Source organism: Pararge aegeria, chromosome 24, assembly GCF_905163445.1.
Source record: "Pararge aegeria chromosome 24, ilParAegt1.1, whole genome shotgun sequence".
Classification (NCBI taxonomy): domain Eukaryota; kingdom Metazoa; phylum Arthropoda; class Insecta; order Lepidoptera; family Nymphalidae; genus Pararge; species Pararge aegeria.
Genome location: NC_053203.1, coordinates 8,362,853 through 8,384,511, shown reverse-complemented (window position 1 = coordinate 8,384,511; position 21,659 = coordinate 8,362,853).

The following is a 21,659-nucleotide window of genomic DNA, read 5'->3' as shown; positions in this document are numbered from 1 at the left end:
GAAAAATATTCGCCTCTCGTAGACTGTAACTTTGCATCTCATGAAAACAGAATTCATTATTTTCTCGTAGAGCACGTAACCAGTATCACTCCGACTTTCGTAGCGCTTAAGTAGTTTTTTCATAGAACAGTTAACGAAGGTCTCTCTGAATCCCGTAGAGGATGGAACAGTATTTTCTGTCTTTTTTCTCAGTCAGTATTTTTTCTCTTGACTGCAATCGCACCTGGTGGTAAGTGATGATGCAGTCTAAGATGGTAGTGGGCTAACCTGTTACGGATTACGGTAGTGGAATAAAAAAAAAGAGTCACAGAAGTCGCCTTTGTAATATTAATAAGTAATTAATACTTTATTGCACAAACTTAGAAACAATACAAGAAACACACAAGAAAAGAAAAAAAAATTAAAAACAAAAGAAATAGAAAAAAATAGACATTATATATTTATAATAAATAATATAACAAACTATACTATATAACATACACATATAAGAATTAATAAAGTAAATGAATATATATATATTAGTAGGATAACCGTCGTTTCAATAACAAACGACGTCACCTTTGTCATACTATTTGCTATTTTGTTAATTACGAATGTAAATTCCCCGGGACCGCGCAGTGCTGACCTTCGCCTACGCTCTGGAACAATGTGATAAATGTTTCATAGTTGCAGTACACTGAGGTGAATGGGTGGAATGAAATCTGAAAGCCCCGGAGGTATTTGATTGGAGCTTTGTTGTAATTTGAAGCCTCAACAACTCAATGGAAATCCGATACGTTCCAAGCTCAAAGTTGAAAGCTTGACAGTTGAAGCTGACTTTTATCAAAGGCAAAATTTAAAGTTTTTTGCCGAACCCGCCATTTATAAAAAAATCATATGTATATGTTACCAATATTCTGATAGCTACATTCGTTATCTTAGAAATTGTGCAAGGAGAGGTCTAAACGCGCCGAGGTCTAAGAGCCCATAACGAAGTTAGCCGAACACTTTTTTAGTATAACCATCTCACAGTGTCTTTTAAGTAAGAAATGTCACTTAATTTTTCAAAGGCGTGTGAAGTCTACAGACCCACTCTTGGCCAGCATGATGGAATACAGTCTAAACCTTTTAATTATGAGAACAGAAATATATCACACACTTTGGCTGTGAAGTAAAATATCGTAAGGCAACCTGCATGGCTGAGAGTTCTCCGTAATGTTTTCAAAGGCGTGTGAAGTCTACAAATCTGGCCAGCATGTTAGACTAAAGCCCAAACCTTTCAATTATGACCACAGCCCGTGACCTTTGGTGGGTCGGTAATAGGTTAACAATGATGGAATATGTCACACGCTTTGCCTGTGAAGGAAAATATCGTAAGGAAACCTGCATGCCTGAGAGTTCTCCATAATGTTTTCAAAGGCGTGTGAAGTCTACAAATCCGGCCAGCAGGTTGGACTACAGCCTGAATCCTTTCCATTCTGAGTTGATGACAAATTTTTTATCGGTAATAACCAGCTTGACGACAATCTCACCTGATGGAAAGTGCATAAGGATGCGTTTGCCTATAAAATGCCTATTCACTCTTGTTTTCAAGATACCAAGGTTGTAAAAGGTAGGAATCACAGAACTCGGGAGGGCGTTCCAAATCCTAGCCGTATGTATAAGAAAAGAAGACGCGAATCCTTTGTGCGAGTTTTTGGGATATTGGATGGATATAATAAGGATGTAAAACGGGTGCGGTGCGATGGTAAAATGGTGAGGAGGGAACAAGCTCGATGAACGAGATGATACATACAAATACAACGGAATTTTAACGTTAGAGCCTCGATTATTAATAGCAATCAAAGTAACGAGAGTTCAATTACAAACGGAATGTTTCCCTAAAATCATTGTTAGCAATTCGTATAATTATGTAACTAAGTTGAAAATACTCTGAATTAGGTTGACCTTATAAATTAATTAAATTATTGGTTATATTTAGATCATTTTGGAATTGATTTATTACAACCGCCTTCTTTATTTTTATGTTACGGATATCAGAGGCCAGTGGGTTGAGCCCCCGCACGGCTAGCATTGACAGGAGACAATTATCTCCCCGGGGAAAGAATATAAATGTTCCTTCTCCCCAGTGGCGTGCACAGGAAATTGGACCAGGGTAAGCAAAGACAAGTAAAAAAGTCCTCCTCCGTTGCCAGTTATATGAAAATTTTAGGGTATGCATTGCTTTTGTGCATATATGAAGTACACGCCACTGCTTCTCCCAAAGCTTTATCAAATTTCAGAGCACCGGCGCACGAGTGGAAATAATATCCAAATAATATATGTTTGTTTTTTTGTTTATTTGAAATCTTTATTGCACGCACACAATTTTTGTTACACAAAGTGAACACAAATGCAGAAAAAAACTTAGAATATAAAATAGAGCGTGCAAAGGCGGTTTTATCACTAAAGCGATCTCTTCCAGACAACCTTTGACGTTAGGAAAAACGACAAACGAAACGGGTTGGTGCAGCAATTTAAGTTTAAAATATATATACAAAATAATTATAATATACTACTTACTCATAAATTCTAATACTACCTACACACATATTATACTGTATATCCGTATATACATATTTATGCAGTATACTACATACTATAATATAACATATGTGTATTAATAAACGGGGGTAAACTTGAACTTGTCCTGAGTAAAGAGACTGGCCTTTTCCTTTCGTTTTTACTTTTCTTCCACCACTTCTTCTTCTAAGTTAGCCCTTAACAGCATTCTCACCTGCTGGCAAGTGATGACGCAGTCTGAGACGCGGTATACTGTTATGGGTAGAAATAAATAAATAAATATACTACGACAATACACACATCGCCATCTAGCCCCAAAGTAAGCGCAGCTTGTGTTACGGCTACTAAGATAGCTGATGAATATTTTTAAGAATATAATGCACATAAATACTTATAATAAACAGATAAACAGCCGGACACAGAAAAACATTTACGTTCATCACACAAATATTTTCCAGTTGTGGGAATCGAACCCACGGCCTTGGACTCGGAAAGAAGGGACAATGCCTACTGCGCCAATACGCCGTCAAATATGGTATGGCAGTTACATTAAACCCATAACTCTAATTGGTTACTACGCGGCATCGTACTGGAACGCTAAATCGCTTGGCAGCACATCTTCTTAGGTTATGTGGTAAGTAGCCTCGGTCGAAGCCTCCCACCAGACCAGACCAGACCAGAAATTCATAAATTAAAAATTCCCAAATTTCCCCCGACAGCACCTTCCTCCTATTAAACCTTTACCACTGCGCCAGGACTGTCGTAGTTCAAGGCCCACCATAAGCATAAACCCACCCATATCTGTATTAAATAAATAAATAAATATATACACTACGACAATACACACACCGCCATCTAGCCCCAAAGTAAGCGTAGCTTGTCTTATGGGTACTGAGATGACTGATGAATATTTTTATGAATAATATACATAAATACTTATAATATATATATATAAACACCCAGACACTGAAAAACATTCATGCTCATCACATAAACATTTTCCAGTTGTGGGAATCGAACCCACGGCCAAGGACTCAGAAAGCAGGGTCGCTGCCTACTGCGCCAGTCGGCCGTCAAACAGCATGGTGTATTGGAACAGCCTGGTGGGTCTATGCTTTAAAACCCTCTTTCCCATGAGAGAAGAAACTCGTGCCAAGTCTTACATGAACAGGCTGTGGGGATTGATATATAAGTTGAACTAGTTAGATATTCAACTCCCAAGGAGGGCCATAAATTGTATTGTCCGACTTTGCAAATCTAAAATTAGAAGTAATATCTACATTGGAACAAGTAAACTCAATAAACTAAGGGTTTTATATTAATTGGACAATAGGTACCACAGGTTAGCCAGCGTACAGTTCGTAAATAAACCTGCGTTTATTTCTATTGCACCTAATGGTAGGAGCTTTTTGCATCATACTTATAACAAGCTGACCCGTGCAACTTCGTCTACACCAAATCGGTTATTACCGGAAAACACGAATAAAACGACATTTTCTAAAAATGAATCGCCCCCGAAACCCCCTGTATACTAAATTTCACGAAACCGTTGGAGCCGATTCCGAGATTCCTATCATACAAGCATTGCTCGTTTAAAGATATAAGATATAGCTTCATTGTTCCTTTCAACGGTTTACATTTAAATCAGATTTCATTCTTCATTAATATGCTGATTGGGGCACTGACCCTTCATTCTGAATGCAAGGCTGAGGTTTCGATTCCCATCGTGTCATCCCACCGTGTTTAACCATCTGTTTATTATAATTTTTTATGTATTTTATATATAGAAATATTCATAGGTCAACTTAGTATCCATAATACAAGCTAGACTTAATGGCAATGTGTGAATTGATACATGAATGTTTATGATACTGATCATGTGAAACATCAATGTTTACTCAAGTTTAGTAAGAAAGTAGCGTGTCGGTAAATGGGGGCATGGCGGTAAAAGTGAACACCATGCTATTTTCTCTGACATAATACCGTCTGATTTTAATGCCATGTTATGGAATGGGTGTTTCACAAAAAAAAATTGCATCGCTGGCATCCCTGCTTTCAATTTATGACAGTTTCCGAACTGTATATTCGCTGAACCGTGGTATTACTGTGCGTTCCGCCCTAAACTCAATAAAACCAAGTAGGACACCAAGTAGGACACCAAGTCATCTAAAAGTTCCTCGAATGAGTTTGTCTTGAAATGATGACATTAACAGATTTATGAGCTAACCCCCTTTATAGTTTACAAGAAGCCCATGCAACTCTACGGCAATAAATCTATTCTGTTCTGCGTGATTGAAGAACAAAACGTAAGCGTAAGCGTCTCCCACAGGAACTGTGAATTTTTCCGGGATAAAAAGTAGCCTCCGGTCGAAAAACTATCTCTATGCATAAATAAACATCAATCTGTTGCTCTTTTGCTGTTTTATTGATGGACAAACAAACATACATTCGCATTTATAATCTTCATTTATTTATTTCGTAGGAAGCAAACGTTATATACTATTGTATATTCCTCAAATATGTTATAAACATAATGGTAAAATTATAAATTCTACATTGGAAACCCCATTTACAGTGTAACTCTGCATGCATTATGAAATTTAAACGTTCTTCAACAATATAAAGAAAATAACACTTAAGAAATACTAACGATACTAAAAACTATGACAAAAATCTATATAAAATATATAATAAAAGAGGATTACGTAATAGTAGTTTACTATGGAGGATGGATGATGGATGATTAGTGACGTATGCCATTTATTTATTTTTCATAATCCTTATTAAAATCTTTTGTTTCGCAATTTCAATAGTTTTTTGGGTACTACAAAGTTCTGTAAAAAATCCATTACAAAAACTTTTGAGGCCATGGAAACAAGCGATTAGTATAATTCACTCGCTCGCTCGTTTCACTACTCCTAAATTAGGTCACTATCCTGAACACAATTCAAAGAGCATTATCTTGCCTCCTGCTTCTCGGTAAAATCTGCCGTTAGAATCGGTAGCGTGACGACAAAAAGGCTGATTTGACGAAGAAGTTATTTAAGAGACTACCTACTGGATAATAAATGAATATTGAATATATAGATATATTTTTTTTATTTGAACATGCGTTGTGCAGATTCGCTACAAAAGCAAACGTTTTTAACCTTTGCTATTAAAGTGACGGTGAGAAATATACCACGCGACATAAGTAGGTCTCATGAACTTTGGTTGTCCACTGAGTTTAAAGATTATGAAGTTCTTTACCCACTATCCTTTTACCGGATGTCGCAAAGGTCGCCTGAATTTCAATAAGAGTTAACAAAAGGCAATGCGTGTAAGAAAAATGTCAAGACATTTTAAAAAAGGAATAGCCAGAAATTCCTATTTTAAATTCTAATTTTTCCTATTTCTATCTATTCCTATTTTATTAAATAACCTTATTCTTTGTTGTGTTAAGAAGGTTTTAGTTTGAAATAGAAGTTGTAAAACTACAAAATAGCTCACAGCTTGGAGATAGATACAGGATAATCTTTATTCCGCCAAAGCATTCGACGCGAATTCCCGCGGGGCTTAAAAAAGAATAAGTTCAGAAATTTTGTTATACCATACTACAGGTTTATCTATTCTAATATTATCAAGTGGAAAGATTTGTTTGTTTGTACCTCATACGCTCAAATAATGCTGGACCGATTTTAACCATTTCTTCAACCAAACAAAGTTAAACTATCAAGAAGTAACATAGGCTATATCCGATCTAGGCTAAAGTGGTTACCTATCCGTTTACGTCGTGAACTTCATCTACTGTCTTTCTTTTATTCTATTCTTAATAGTCAACTATCTCCCTCTTATTTAAGGGATCGTTTTCGCTTTATTTCTGACTCTACTTCTCATTCCAACCTTCGATCCCGCCTTGGTAACCGTCTGGTACTCCCATGTTGTAAAACGAAGTTCTTCGGTAATATTTTCACCTTTAAGGCAATTATGCTCTGGAACGATCTGCCTGCTGAAATCCGTGGAAGTAATTCCCTTCCTATATTTAAGAGTGGTCTGAAAGACTACTACCTCTCTTAGGGTGTTGGTTAGTTGTTGCTTTATTACTGTCTGTAAATTATGTATTAAAATCTACTTGTTTATATTATGTATATTTTATACCCGTTCTCTTGCTCTAAGTCCTTTCTACAAAGGTTGCCTGTAAGAGATTGCTTGAAGCAATAAGACCGCCTTTGCATTCTACATTGTTCAATGGTTCATTAATGTTGTAGCGATAAGGCCGCCCTTTGTATCCTACTTTTTAAGTTTATTTTTGTTGTGTCCATTGTTTTTTTCCTATTTGTGGTGTACAAATAAAGTATATAAATAAATAAATAAAATAAAATATGTTTCTTTTCCTATATGGATGTTACACGTGCAATAAAGTGTTTCTACTTCTGCTTCTTCTTCTATATAATATAATATATATTCAAGAAAGTTGGTGATCCTAAGAAAATTGTAATAATGCAACCCAAATTACCAAATTTTACTTACTTAGCGTGCGCTGCGAAAACTATTGGCGATACATAAAAAATATGTACACACAATTAAGGTACCTACAAAAAATCCGCAAGGAAATATATCTGGCTATCATAGTTAAGTAGCTTTTGTGTTCTCAAATTGTTTTAGATCGCTGGTAGAATCCAAAGGGGGTTACTAGACACGCAAACGATTCAACTTATAGGTAACTACAACATGTTTCGTAACTATTCAAGTCAGCGCTTAATAAAGATGGAAACTATAAAACAAAAATAAAAGTAAGTAAGAAATTAATATTCATTTTAAAAAGAAAGTTGTATGAGTATACCCCTAATCGGTTTCTTCGCGATATCGTACCGGAGCGTTAAATCGCTTTGCGGCACGTCTTTGTCGGTAGAGTAGTCAACTAGCCACGGCCAAAGCCTCTCACCAGACCAAACCAGCCCAAAGATATATCGCTAAGTTCTCAAGAGATCTGTCCCCAGCATTGGGACGTCATAAGTTTTATTTATTTTTTGTGAATACATTAACATTTTTTATAATTTTTACTAGTGTTTTTACCTACACTTGGTTGAATCATCAATTTTATAAATTTAAAAGGCATATAAATAATTTCGGAAACGACAGGATTTGAACCTGCGACTCTCTGGCAAGCGCGGCCGAACGCTTTCTCCAATTAAGGTTCGGCTCTCCTACCTTCAGTGCCGAAATTAGTACATGCCTTTCACATCAGTCTTATAGCGACTGTAGCGTCATCTAGTAGGAAACGTTGCAGTTTCGATCTAATTTTTCAAAGGTCCATATATTACAATGAGACACGTTTGAAACAAGAGATGACACATTGCTTTTTTATATTTTTTAGTAGTGTTTTTACCTACGCTTTCTCCAATTAAGGTTCGGCTCTCCTACCTTCAGTGCCGAAATTAGTACATGCCTTTCACATCAGTCTTATAGCGACTGTAGCGTCATCTAGTAGGAAACGTTGCAGTTTCGATCTAATTTTTCAAAGGTCCATATTACAATCAGACACGTTTGAAACAAGAGATGACATTTTGCTTTTTTATATTTTTTAGTAGTGTTTTTACCTACACTTTGAGGAATCATCAATTTTATAAATTTAAACATGCATCAACCCATTTCTGGTGATAAAACGATATGTAAATTTTTCGTGCAAAGAGTAGGTATATTTGACATTAGAAAAAAATCAAACGTTATAAATTCCCAAATTGTCCCCACCGGTAATCGTACTCGGAACCTCCAGCCTAAAACTCCAAGGAGGTCGTCAGATTCGCAGACAGACATAAGTAATAACACTAATAACGGTCTTTATTGCATTCACGACAAAGACAACTCTGGTTGAAACTCCCCCATTTTCCTTTTGAATATATAATATCCGCTTTTGAATATAATCACACTGTATCCTTTGAACTAAGATTCATAAATTCTTGAATGAAAATTTTTCAATGAATGAAAATTCTTTTCACGTCAATAGGTACGTAAGCCAACGAATTTAATAAGGTAATACGTATTTATCGCTGACGTAATTGAGAATTTTTATTTAACAGGGCACGGATCTCGTCCCGCTATGAGAAGCCCTCGGGCCGTAGTTCACCACGCTGGCCCAGTGTGGTTTGGTGGGCTGCACACGCCTCCGAGAACATTATGGAGAACTCTCAGGTATGCAGGTTTCCTCACGATGTTTTTCCTTCACCGTTGAGGCAAGCGATATTCTCATTACCTTAATCGCACATTACTTGTATCTTTTTTATGAGTGTCATCTTAGAAATAAGTTATAGTAGCTGCAGTAACGTGCACTTGGTTTCTTACCAGGGTATGCAAACATCAGTAAATTGCATAAAACGGCAAAAATTCTCCTATACGAGTTATGTATAAATATTTAGGGTATGCAATGCTTTCGTGCTTGTATGAAGTGCACGCCACTGAGTAGCTGTGCACTCTGGTTTGGAGAAGGGTTAGGGCCGTAATCCACCACGCCGGCTTAGTGTGGATTGGTAGACTTCACACCTCATAATAGAGAACTCTCAGTCATCAGGTTTGTATTAATTTTTACAAAGCAATAATTTAAGCGGCGATAGCCCATAGATAGTGGGTAGTACTTTGACTTCACTTTCGAGAGGGCGAGTTCGAATCGTACCACGCACCTCTAACTTTCCTTAACTGCGACTCAGTCTTGCACTATAGCAGTATTATCGAATTTTGGTTTCATGATACACATTACCTACTATTTGTAATGTGTTACCGTTATAAACTTATTATAATTATTGTTTACGTGTGTTAAACGACTAAGACACCGGGAGGTATCTTTGCATCGTTCGAGTCCATGTAGGACTTAGGTGCATCGATAATGCAGTCGAATTTATATCAAAATACCCACCAACTCAATGTCATGAACATTGATTGTTAATCAAAGTTTAATTGTTTACCCAATTTATTCATTTACTGTAACACGTGCGTTTAGTTAAGTGCGTTCTGGCCGCTGGTCTATCGTTAATAAAAAAAAAAAACTGTAATTACACCGGCAGCTAAACAGCAACAGCACAGAAATACTGTTTGGCGGCAGAACGGCATGGTGCATGGGTTAACTGGACGAACTCTGTCACTAGAAGCTCTACATCTAAAGCAACTCTCATGCATGCCGGTTACCCCACTTTTTTTTTTATTATTAACGATAGGCAAGCGCTTGACGGCAATCATGCCCGTCAGAAAGCAATGATGAGGTCTAGGTTGGAGCACGCTTGCCTAGAAGCCTGTTCACTCTAGCCTTGACGGCCGACTGGCGCAGCGGGCAGCGACCCTGCTTTCTGAGTCCAAGGCCGTGGGTTCGATTCCCACAACTGGAAAATGTTTGTGTGATGAGCATTAAGTGTTTTTCAGTGTCTGGGTGTTTATATGTATTTTCTAAGTATTTATGTATATATAATTCATAAAAATATTCATCAGTCATCTTAGTGCCCATAACACACGCTACGCTTACTTTGGGGCTAGGTGGCGATGTGTATATTGTCGTAGTATATTTATTTATTTATTATTTTATTACTCAAATTATACGTGGCAGGAACACAGTTGCCGGGAGGGCGTTCCACATCTTAGCGGTACGTATCAGAAACGTGGATAAAAAATGTTTCGTGGGTGTTAATGGAATGTCAACCACATAAGGATGCCCAAGGTGCTGGAATGGCAGCCCCGTACTGGTAAACGCAGCGTTGGTCGACTCCCGACGAGGTGGACGGACGATATTAGGCGCGTCGCAGGTAGCCGCTGGATTCAAGCGGCACAAAACCGTGGAATTTGGAACTCCCTACAAAAGACCTATGTCCAGCAGTGGACGTCTATCGGTCGATTTGATGATGATGGAAGGATGCCACCGCTCACGCTGTCTCGCTGTTCTGTGGTAGAACGGGGAAGGAGGCACAGGATTGTGAAGTTCCTGAGCATACAAACCGAAAGATATCCGGTAAAAAACCGATAAACAGGCAACATTGCGTCGGTGCTGGAGACTATGTAGTTTCGTCTGTGTTAACGATTTGTCACCTATAATTCTCCTGGCGCGATGATCCACCGAATCTTAGGTTTAAGCTGGTGTTTTACTACTACGATGTTTTACTCCATCGTTAAAGTTATTTAATTGTTTAAAACTTAAATAAGCTAATCCCTTTTGCACCACCCACTTTCCACTTTTTTATCGGCTTCGTACAAAAGTACATAAACATTCTACCTAGTGAATATCTTTCTTTTATTTTCAGTATAATTAAATATCCTTTTTCAAAAAGATGAAGTTAATTCCCATTATAATAGTACGCTCAGATTGCCTTTAAAAGATCACTTTTAGTGATAAGACTGCCTTTGCACCCTAGCACTGAGTACTATTACTGCTTTCCTTGTGTTCTTCCTATTGTGTTGTGTTGCAATAATGTTTTTCTATTCTAATTCCTAAAAGTTAGAGGCACAAAATAATATCAACAAAAAGTACATTTAGGTCATTAAATTTTAGAATATTACGTCGCCATAAGCCATTATAGTAGTATTAGCCATATAAGCCATTGTAATATTATAAAATTAACAAATTATTCTTGCATTGGTTGAAATACCATCAACAAGTGCAAAGCGTTTTGCTTCTTCCTTTCTGATCCGCACCGCAAAGGCCTGGAATGCCCTCCCATCTTCCGTCTTCTCTGATACCTATAATCTGGGTACCCTCAAATCAAGAGTGAATAGGCATCTTCTAGGCAAGCGCGCTTCATCTTAGGCTGCATCATCATTTACCATCAGGTGTGATTGCAGTCAAGCACTTGTCTATACATTTAAAAAAAAAATCGATAAAGCTTTTTTAGATATTGTCTTTGATCTTTGTGCGTTCATTCATGTTGCAATATCCCTGAGTACAAACATCCAACAAACGTTTCGGTTATCGAAATACTGCAGGTACAAAAAAATTAGGTAAACGAACCGTCTAAAATTATTTATTTTATTTCTATTGTAGGTGCAAAATCTAAAAGAACCATCAAAATTATTCATTTATTTAATTATTTTTAATTGTTATTGTACAAGAATATTTTTTAATTAAAAATATTATAGTATTGTAGGAATAGCTACAATAGAGGTTTCTCCCAGTTTTCGTCGAAAGTGAGTAAGTCGTAAATATACATATAATCGTGGTAAAGTCGACGGCCAATTGGCGCAGTGTGTAGTGACCCTGCTATCTGAGTCCAAGGCCCTGTGTTCGATTCCCATGACTGGAAAATGTTTGTGTGCTGAACATAAATCTTTTTCAGTATCTGGGTATTTTTATGCATATATTATAAGTATTTATGTATATGATTCATAAAAATATTCATCAGCCATCTTAGTACCCATAAAATAAGCTACGTTTACTTTGGGGCTAGATAGCGATGTGTGTATTGTCGTAGTATATTTATTTATTATTATAGGTAAATGGTATATAATAAAGGCCACATAGAATTACCTAAAAATTGGAAATGGAAAAGGAACCTAAAGTCCAAATCTGCCAAACTGATAATAACATAACAGTACAGTTCTGGCTGCTTACTTAAGGCAATCCTAGTTTAAAACGACAGTTTGTTTATATAACATAAATTCAAATTCAAATTTAGAAATTCTTTATTTATGAGGTGGTCTATCACAAGCACTCTTGAAGCGGATACTGTGGGTACAAAATCTTTAGGTAAACGAACCGTTTAAATTATGTATAGCGACAGCGACTGCGATGGCGACTGCGACTGCGACAGCGACAGCGACTATAACTGCAACTCCGACTGCGACTGCGACTGCGACGGCGACTGCGATTGCGATTGCGATTGATTGTGATTGTGATAGAACAGAACAGAATTTTTATCGGGATAAATAGTATCCTATATGTTGACCCGGGATACCAGCTACCACTTTACCAAATTTTATTTAAATCCGTTCTGCTTAATATAGTTTAATCCGCATCTCCCGGTAAAAATTTTCAAAATATATTAAATGTACAGAAATCTTCCAGTTTTATTATCTCTATAGATAATTATTAAAAGTAGAAAGGAATAGCTTATCCCTACGATAGAGATATGTCCCACCTTTTCTCGAATGTGCGTAAGTCGTAAATATATTATCGTGGTATAGATCAATGGGACATGATAGGGTAAATAAATAAATATACTACGACAATACACACATCGCAAACTAGCCCCAAAGTAAGCGTAGCTTGTGCTATGGGTACTAAGATGACTGATGAATATTTTTATGAATTATATATACATAAATACTTATAATATACATATAAACACCCAGACACTGAAAAACGTTCATGTTCAGCACACGAAAATTTTCCAGTTGTGGTAATAGAACCCACTGCCTTGGACTCAGAAAGGCTACATAGAATTACCTAAATTTACACCGAATCTGCCGAACTGATAATAACTTTGTTTTGAATTAAGTTCTTAATTCAAAATATTCTTCATGCAATTCTCTATTCATTTTTTTTTATTAACCAAATAAGGGTTTTGCATGAGAACATTTTAGATGTTACAAATTGTTAAAAGCATTGCTGTTAAACATTTATTTAATGGATAACAGGTTACAACACCTTAAGAGTTGTTCATTTTTTGTTCTTATAAATGTAATATGGTAGACACACTTAAAAACTGCCACAACTTGCGAATAAAAAACTAGATTGTCAGTTAGAAGGAGAAAAAACGATTAAGAGGGACATGAGAGTATAAGCTGTATTTAAGAGTAAGATTCATCAGGGTGTGACATTAATATACTGTGATCGTTTAGTGTTCACTATATTAGAAAACTTGTTCTAAGGCTTCAGAATTGCAAAAGCTTTGCGGGGGTGTTGAAAAGGCAGCTCGCCGGAGTTAATGCTGGAACAATGTATTTTTAAAAGCAATTTCGCTTGGTATGTGCCTACTAAATAACGCGATGTTGTACATAGTAAAGGCTACTTGAATTTTTAACCTTTTTAATTTTACCCATTTAATAATAAACGACGTCATGCCACAGAAGTGATCGCTGTGTTTCTACGTGGGAAGTTGGGAATTTATAATTTTCACATTTTGCTCTGGACTAAGCTTGTGAAGGGCTCCGGTCGTGCCTGGTAACCAACATAGCGACAAAGGCGTGCCGCTAAGCGATTAAGCGTATCGTTACTATTTCGTTTATTACGTTTTACGTTATCATCTTAGTCTGCAACATCACTTACCAAATGAAATTGCACTCTAGGGATACCTTGTAATGGATAAAAAAAAACTTGGTTTTTAGTCTGGGTTTTTCAAATATTCTTAAGCCATAGACTTATTGTATTACTTCGTATGGACATGGTAACTTTGTGAGGTGCCAGGTCGGCGTGGCAGGTCAGTGTGGCAGGTTTGGGTGGCAGGTCGCGGTGCTAATCGGGGTGCCATGTCAGGGTGCCAGGTCTGGCAACTTCCACTTGTTCCCTTTTAGTACCGGGACCCTTTTAGTTCGTCCAAGCAGAAACATCGGTTAACAATTTCTTATCTAAGATATAGTTAGGCAATGGCAATATTGACCCGAGATAGAGCGTCTTCGCGTGTCCCTCTGATCACCAGTGGAAGGTATGGATCTGCCAGGCGGGGATAGACGGCGAACGTTTGCTGCTCCGACGGCAGTAGAAGGTCGGGAACGAGAAGGTGGTTCTCCTCCACCTACTATTTAAACGAAATCTTAAAAAAGAGTTTATTTTAATTTCTGCAAAAAGCAGTTACTTCTAAACATCATAGCGCAGTTTTTCAAAATCAGTCATCATGCAAATTGCGGTCGTTTCATACAGAAGACAAAATAAATCTGAATATTAGATTGAAAATAAAAACGAGATTATAGTTTTGACTATGTTTTGCCAATTAATTTAGATTCCTTCGAGGTCGTAGACACCCGCTTTTAACGTAAGCTAATCCGATGGTTAGGTATTTGGCATTTGCCTTTCTGTCTGCCTGCCTGCCTTCATCGATGCTGCAGCATGAATTTCTTAATCTTGCGGCAAACCAGATTTTCTACGCCGACAAAGTTTGCTAGCAAATTCAACTACCGACTTTATCGGCATAACACACATAAACCCATCGATAAAAATGGTTTATAAGATTTATGGTACTGAAAAAAATATTACATTTTAACTAAATGACGGCCGATTGGCGCTGTTTGCAGCGACCCTGCATTATGAGCCCAAGGCTGGGTTCGATTCCCACTACTTGAAAATGTTTGTGTGATGAGCATGAATGTTTTTCAGTGTCTGGGTGTTTATATGTATATCTAATTATTTATGTATATTATTTATAAAAATATTCATCAATCATTTTAGCACCCATAATACAAGATTCAAAATTCAAAAATTCAAAATTCATTTATTTCAAGTAGGCCTAATATAAGCACTTTTGAAACGTCAAGTCTGTCTGTTTGTAGTGATTCTACCACCGGTTCGGAAGGCAGATTCTACCGAGAAGAAACCGGCAAGAAACTCAGCAGTTGCTCTTTTCCAACATCAACAATTTACATTTTGCATTTTAACATTCATTTTTCTATCTTGTGAGAGCTGAAAGCGGAGCCGGATGCTTCCAAGCAACCTTGTCATTAAAAAAATCATCAATTGTATAGTAACCTCGCTGTAATAAATGTGTTTTAACAAATTCTTTAAACTTGTGCATTGGCAGGTCCAAAATCACGCTACGCTTACTTTGGGGCTAGATGTGTGTATTGATATGTGTATTGTCGTAGTATATGTATGTATTTATTTAATGGTCACAAATAATTAAAGATTTTAAACTAAGATTTTCGTGGTTAATCAACATTTCTTAAATATAGTTCAACGCGTACATACCACGATAATATTTTGGATTTGTCGATATTTCGACCGAGTTGCATGGATCGTGGTCACGACGGGACTGCGTAGATACGAGATGTCAAGTTGGATGTCACGGGCAGAATCTGACTACCCGCTTTCGTGTTCTTTTTGTCGGTATTTCACGAACTGTTCGGTACACTGACAGCGTCACTTTTAAATTGAGAAGCTGTACGATGCTTTCTTGGTTTGTATAATTCTACCACTGGTTTTGGATATTAACGTGGAACGAGTATGTACCTTTTGAACTATATTTAAGAAATGTCACAAATATATTAGTTCTATTACTTATTGTTATGTATAAGTTACTTCGTAATTTTGTCATCGCTTATTATTTTTTTAAAATTATATTTTGTGATTGGGCTACTGTAGGTATATATAGAAGTACGGATAAATTGTATGACCTGTATGATGAAAAACAATTTAATCAGAGTCTAACTTTCGTCGAACACGTAAGAAATACTCTAAGATATTATATTTAAGAATGTTTTCATTAATGCAAAATCACTAGATATTAAAGATAGTATAATGAAATCTGATAACAAAATAGAGACAACCTGTAAAATAGTTAACAAAGAATCAAGGAAAACGAACTCTCGTGAACTTATTGTTTTATTTAATTTTTTTTTATTTGATTGATTTGATTTAATTTAATTTTTGACATATATATCTTTCAAAATTTTTCTTTTTTTTAAATTGCTTTTGTATCATTTTATGTGTTGATCATCGGGTCTATCGGTGATCCTAGAGCGGCCAACGAATTAGTTTGGCCATCCAAAGGGGCAATGCTGCCAGCGTCTTAGGAATTGTGCCTCGCTGCGGTGGTTTCGAAGACGTTTTAGATTTTATTTAGTTTTACATAGTTTATTTTAGTTTATATTTATAAACAAATTTACGCCATAACTTAGTTAAATAAATTTTATTCCGCATTAATGATACAAATGTAAGATTTTACAACAAATGTGTTTTAATGGCATTTAATTTAATTTGCAAACTGTTAAATTGATATACAATGTTATTTTTTTATAGCCTCAAATAAACGATTAATATATTATTATTGTTAATAAAAATAATGTAACATCTGACAGGGAGGCTGCTAATACCGTGATATACGTGGAGTAAGAACACGGGCTCCAGCTAGTATTTGAGTATTTTATATGTGTTGTTTGTGTTTGCGCCCAAAGAAAAACTTTCTTTTATTTCGCCCATAAAGTTCTCTGTCGAGTCGTCCGTTTTGCCCCTTTCTGTGAGGTGCATTAGTAATCGCGAGGCGGGTGCGATAAGAACCCCCCTTCCTCTCTTTAGCGTAAACTGAACTATTTATTATTCTTCAAGGGCCTTTGTGTTTCTGCTACATTTTGTGTAGCAAGAGAGATACGAAGAATCCAAAGAAGTATTTTATTTATTTATAACAATATAGTATTTGATAGTGTCTGCGAAAGGTACAGAAGTCATTTGTGGGATTGAGTATACGCTTTTATGATTCCTAAGGTAATTTTGGACCTACCAATGCATAAGTTTAAAGAATATGTTAAAACACAGACACTAATTAATTTATTGGGTTTTCTGTGTGGTTAGTCATAAATTTTGATTTATTAAAGTTTATTTCCAAACCTGCCTCTCTGCTTGCCTTGCTCAATGAATCCATCATGTATTGCATTTGTGCGCTACTTTCTGCAAAGACTGCTATGTCATCGGCAAATCTGAGATGGTTGAAGTACTTTCCTTGGACGTATATACCTAGTTTACCCCATTTTAAAGTACTTAGAACTGACTCTAGTACTGCTATAAAAATTTTTGGTGATAGCGGGTCGCCTTGTTTTAAACCACGTTTTATAGGGATTGGTATACCCGTTGATTCTAGTCGTATCTTGCTCGTGCTATTCTCGTATAAATATTTTAGTATGTTTATGTATTCTCGGTCTATTTTTAGTTTTTGTAGGCATTTCCATATAACGCGGTGTTTCAAGCTATCGAAGGCTTTTTGATAAAGGATAAAAGCGACATAAAGAGGTTTTCGGTATTCTTGGAATTTTTCTATTAGCAATTCGACAGCGTGAATATTATCAATTGTTGAAAACCCGGTTCTAAAGCCAGCTTGTTCAATCGGTTGGTTAACCTCTATTATTCCCTTTATTCTTTTCTCAATTAAAGAGGCGAATAGCTTATAAAGGCTTGGAGATAAACTTATGGTACGATAGTTGGCTATATTGTTTGGATTTCCTTTTGTATAAAGTAGTATGATTGTAGATTCTGTCCATTGTTTTGGGGCAATGCCCGTCTGTATGATTAAATTAAATAATTTTGTTAAAATTAATCCCGCTGTTTTAATTGCTTCGTTTGATATCATATCAGAACCTGGGCTTTTATCGTTTTTAACCTCTTTATTGCCTTAAGAACTTCAAGGTTGTCGAAGGGAGGTGAAGCCTCAGTACATGTCGCATGTCGTCGTTTACGTCTTTTTCGTTAAATAGGCCTTGTAAAAAGCCGTCGCTATTTTAAGTATATCTAATCGGTTTCGCACCATGTTGGTAGAGTCCTGTAAACTAGTTATCCAATTTTTATAAGTCCTAAGTTCTTTGTAAGCCTTTTTCATGCTACCGGTTCTTTCTCAGTGTTTTTCTATTGTTTTAGATCTATGTTCATCATAGTCATATTTCAAATATTTGCTTGTAAGTTTATATAAAGCACTTAACTCGTTTTTAATAGCTCTTGTTTTTGGTTTGTTCTTTTGAAGCTCATATTTCCTCTTGAGTAAAACCATGTTGCGGTCTTGTATGATTTCGTTCTTTAATTGTTTGGATGGTATATGTGCATATTGCTGGCTTGTTTTAATGGTGTGTATAATTTTATCGTAAAAAACTTGAACTGAATTTTCTTGGGGCTCTGTCAGTGTCTTAGTGTAGGTATTTAGATGGTCTAGGTATCTTGTTATTTCATCTTCTCGTACTAAAAGGCTTTTTGGTTGATTATTGTAGTTTTTCCTGGATTTCTTAGGTATTTGGAGCCTTACGGTTGTTCTTACTAGCCGAAGTCTGATGAGAATAATAAATCAATTATTTCAATGTTGGAAATACTATTCTTGAGGTTTGATAAAATGAAATCTATTTCGTTTTTTGTAGAGCCATCTGGCGATCTCCATGTCCACTTTCGTTTTTCTTTTTTCTTGAAGAATGTGTTTAAAATAGGAAGGTTTTTTCATGCGCAAAGTCTATTAATGCTTCGCCTCTTTTGTTCCTGGTGCCGTATCCATATTTGTGAATGATAAGACTTTCGCCCGGCTTTGCTTTGCCAATTTTCGCATTAAAGTCCCCCATGACTATAACATTCCGTGATGCGATAGAAAGAGCTTTGTTTAAAGTTTTGTAGAACTCTAGGTGATCTTCTTTGGGAGCTGCCTCAGTTGGTGCATAAACTTGTATGACAGATAGATTCAAATTTTTAATTAAAAGGTTTAAGATTGCAATTCTTTCTGATAATCCATTGAAACTAATGATGTATTTTTTTAAGTACTTTTTTACAATAAAGCCGACTCCATGTAGACCAGGAGTATTTCCTATGTAAAAAAGTATAAAATCTGCATATTCCTCTATCGAATTTCCTAGACGTTTGACTTCAGATAGTCCAATTACGTCGTATTTAATTTCTTTTATGGCTTTATCCAGCTCTATCAATCGTTCACGGGAAAAAAGACTACGTACGTTAAAGGTAGCAATGTAGAGATAATTGGATTTGGATTTTTGTTTACTTTCAGTGTTTTAAGTGTTTTTAGTAAGATTGTCTGTAGGGTTTAATTAATAATGTACATAAGTAAATAATGGTTTTAATGAAATAATGTATTTAAGTATATAACGTACATAAGTAAATAATGTACTTAAGTGAATAATGTTCTTAAGTATATAATGTATTAAAATAAATAGTTTACTTAAGTAAATAATGTTCTGAAGTAAATTATGTAAGTAAGTATATAATGTATTGAAGTATATAATTTTAATAAGTAAATAATGTACTTAAGAATATAATGTAAGTAAGTATATAATGTATTAAAGTATATAATGTAAATAAGTAAATAATGAACTTAAGTATAAAATGTAAGAAAGAATATAATGTTTTTAAGGAAATAATGTACTTAAGTAAATAACGTCCTTAATTATATAATGTATTTAAGTAAATAATGTCCTTAAGTATATAATGTACTTAAGTAAATAAATTACTTAAGAATATAATGTATTTAAGTATATAATGTATTAAAGTATTTAATGTACTTAAGTATACAATGTTTTTAAGTAAATAATGTATTTAAGTAAAAAATGTACTTAAGTATATAATGTAAATAATGTATTAAAGTATTTAATGGAACATAAGAAAAAAAAAATAATTAGATAATGTACTTAAGTATATAATGTATTTAACTAAATAAAGTATTTTAGTATAAAATGAAAATAAGTAAATAATGTACTTAAGTAAATAATTTATTTAAGTATATAATGTACTTAAGTATATAATGTATTTAAGTAAATAATGTACTTAAGTATATAATGTATTTAAGTATATAATGTATTCAAGTAAATAATGTACTTAAGTAAATAATGTACTTAAGTATATAACGTAAGTAAGTATATAATGTAAGTAAGTATATAATGTATTTAAGTAAATAATGTAAATATGTAAATAATGCACTTAAGTATACAATGTTTTTAAGTAAATAATGTTTTTAAGTATATAATGTACTTAAGTAAAAAATGTACTTAAGTATAAAATGTACTTAAGTAATTAAGTACTTAAGTAAATAATGTATTTAAATATATTATGTACTAAAGTAAATAAAGTACTTAAGTATATAATGTACTTAAATACATTATATACTTAAATACTTGTACTTAAATATATTATATACTTAAGAAAATAATATACTTAAGTATACAATGTTTTAAGTAAATAATATACTTAAATGTATAATGTAAGTAAGTATATCATGTACTTAAGTAAATAATATAGTTAAGTACATTATATATTTAAGTATATAATGTTTTTAAGTAAATAATGTACTTAAGTTTATAATGCAAGTAAGTATATAATATATTTACGTATATAATGCTTTTAATTAAACCATGTACTTAAGTATATAATGGGAGTAAGTATTTATTGAATGTATTGAAGTAAATAATGTACTTAAGTATATAATGTTTTTAAGTAAATAACGTTCTTAAGAATATAATGTTTTTAAGAAAATAATGTACTTAAGTAAATAATGTATTTAAGTATATAATGTAAATAAGTAAATAATGTACTTAAGTATATAATGTACCTAAGTATATAATGTAAGTATGAATATCATGTACTGAAGTAAATAATATAGTTAAGTACATTATATATTTAAGTATATAATGTATTTAAGTAAATAATGTAATTTAGTAAATATTGTACTTAAGTATATAATGTCAGTAAGTATATAATGTACTTCAGTAAATAATGTACTTCAGTAAATAATGTACTTAAGTAAATAATATAGTTAAGTATATTATGTATTTAAGTATATAATGTACTTAAGTATATAATGTTTTTAAGTAAATAATGTATTTAAGTAAATAATATTCTTAAGTAAATAATGTACTTAAGTATATAATGTAGGTAAGTATATAATGTACTTAAGTAAATTATTTACTTAAGTATATTATATATTTAAGTATAAAATGTATTTAAGTAAATAATGTAATTTAGTAAATATTGTACTTAAGTATATAATGTAAGTAAGTATATAATATACTTAAGTAAATAACATAGCTAAGTATATTATGTATTGAAGTATAAAATGTATTAAAGTAAATAAGTAAGTATATAATATATTTACGTATATAATGTTTTTAAGTAAACAATGTACTTAAGTATATATAATAAGAGTAAGTATGTATTGAATGTATTGAAGTAAATAATGTATTTAACTAAATAATGTACTTAATTATATAATGTTAGTAAGTATATAATGTATTTAAGTATATAATGTATTAAAGTAAATAATATAGTTAAGTATATTATGTATTTAAGTAAATAATGTACTTAAGTATATAATGTGAGTAAGTATATAATGTATTTCAGTAAATAATGAACTTAAGTAAATAAGGTTCTTAAGTATATAATGTATTTAAGAAAATAATGTACTTAAGTATATAATGTAAATAAGTAAATAATGAAATTTAGATAATATTGTACTTAAGTAAATAATATATTTAAGTAAATAATGTAAATA